Source organism: Asparagus officinalis, chromosome 4 (assembly GCF_001876935.1).
Source record: "Asparagus officinalis chromosome 4, Aspof.V1, whole genome shotgun sequence".
In the NCBI taxonomy this organism is placed as follows: Eukaryota; Viridiplantae; Streptophyta; class Magnoliopsida; order Asparagales; family Asparagaceae; genus Asparagus; species Asparagus officinalis.
This window is the reverse complement of record NC_033797.1, coordinates 26352489-26354652: the sequence shown is the minus strand read 5'-3', so window position 1 is coordinate 26354652 and position 2164 is coordinate 26352489. Positions and strand designations below refer to the sequence as shown.

At 36.0% G+C, this 2164-nt stretch overlaps 1 long non-coding RNA gene across 1 annotated transcript; it reads left to right on the top strand.

The window, feature by feature from the left end:
• LOC109837021 lies at positions 7-1511 on the top strand. Its single transcript, XR_002246150.1, has 2 exons — positions 7-911; positions 1167-1511. It is a non-coding gene; the product is annotated as an uncharacterized LOC109837021 (long non-coding RNA).

Genomic DNA, 2164 nt, shown 5'->3' with positions numbered 1-2164 from the left:
CTTTCTTCGCCATCTTATAATCTGTATGCTATAATCTGTTAGCGAAGGGGTGGTTCTTGAGCATATATCATGAAGATAGATTACAGGAAGATAGATTACAGCCTGTCTAATTCTATCATTACAGGAAGTAAGTGCATGTCTAATAAACAGCCTGTCTAATAAACAGGAAGCTCTACTGCCTCTCGTTTCTCTCTATGATTTTTCTCCCTCTATCTATCATTACAGGAAGTAAGTGCATGTCTAATTCTCAATTCAAATGTTGTTTGTCAAGTGTAAACATCCAACTGAAGAAAATAGATCCAAATTTCACGCTCCATTTGTGTAGACGGTATAAGCAGGGAGTTGCATTTAATTTTTTTCAAAGTATACGACAATTTGTCTAGAAGGTATAAGCAGGGCATTTAATTTTTTCAAGCTTTCACTGTAGTCCATGTTGGAATTGATCAGCGGCAACTGATTGATGTTTTCAAAACTGATTGATGTTAATGGTTGTGCTGACATAACATTGAGTTTGATGAATATATGTTAGTTTCTCGGGTTTTAAACTGAAGGGAGAAGTTATATCATCTGGAACTCCCTTTTAATCATATATAGCTGCTAATTGTATGTAAAAGAGCATTGCATATGAGGCATGTTTATTTTAGCTTCTTGTTTACAACAAGGTCTGCAAGTGGGTCTGTTTGGCTTTTAATTTCTTAACCGACAATTGTTTCGATTATAAAAAAGATCGTCACCTGTTGTCTTTGCTCTTGAAATTGAATGTAGTTTTGAGCGTTAACTGGCGTGTCTTGTTTTGCGCTTGCAGCAGAGAACAATGAGAGCGTCTTTGAACTTTGAAGGGGTTACTGGCTTGCTACCGACAAGGGTTAGTATTCAACTCGGTGCATCAGTCTTTGAGAAAGACCATTTGTGTAGGTCCTTTTTCATATCCATTTATTTTTCTTTACTCTGTCCTGCTAAGTTCTCATTACTTCTAGAGAAATTAGTTTTTTGTCCCTTTGTTTTCGGAATATCCCCTAGAAAAAGAACCCAGGATTTATATTTTCTTCACTCCCCTTTGGTTTTTCTCATTCTCCAAAGGGCTTTCTTTCTTAAAAGTTATAAAATGAGGACGACTAGTTTATTTTGTATTGTAGTGTTAACATAAAGATTCTTATGACTTGCAGGTGTTTGGTATATTGTGTATGAGAGGAATTTGTGCCTTGACATCATGGATAACACGCCACAATGCCTACTCTTCAAAGCCTGCCTTCTGTTTGTATGGCAATGTAAGCCAGCCTCGATTATTTGAATTTGGAATTGAATGTAGCACTCGTAAACTTATATGCTTGGGTCTGCAATTCTATCCTTTGCTTGCATTCTGTATATATTTCTAAATGCACGTTGATATCTCAATTTCGTTCAGGGGTGAGTATGATGGCTTACCTTTTCTTTTCGTTTATTTCCCTTGTTATGTAATGCTTAGAAGAACATATATTGTTATTAATATAATCGAAAAACTTGGTATGTAAGTTGTTGTGTATATTCTTGTTCCAGTACAGGCTGCTTTGACATGTTTGAACATTTTGAGAACGTTTCCTGTCTATGATTTCCACTGGCTTTATTGATATCTCGATGCTGCAGGGTTATAAGTGTGTGAAGTAGTTATGTCAATGATGTTTGTGGCTGAATTAGTCGACACGGTCTCATTTGCATAATGCTGCTCCGTTTCAACATTGTTCTCACCGTGTCGACTAATTCACTGTATCACGATATAGCTATTATAGTTTATAAAAACCCCCTAAAAGTTTACAGAAACACCCCAAAATTATTATATATATAGCTATTATAGTTAAACGGGCAAATGGGCAGCCTGATTATTAAATGGGTGGGTAAAAACCTGCCCATTTAGAAAATCTTAAATGTGCCATAAATGAGTAAATGGGTATAATATGCCCGTCCATTTATGACCCGCCCATTTAATGCCCAAACCCACCTGTTTAACAACCCTATCTAGAAGCCACCTATTGAGAAAAGTAAGTAAAGGATCAATCGGATGTCGAAACGATAAAATTATCTGGAATTTTGGAGTTTAGCATCCCATTTCTTTATATGTTGTACATGTATGAGACGTATATGTGAGGCTGTACATTGTCATCATTTGAAATTATGTATATGGTGGAAG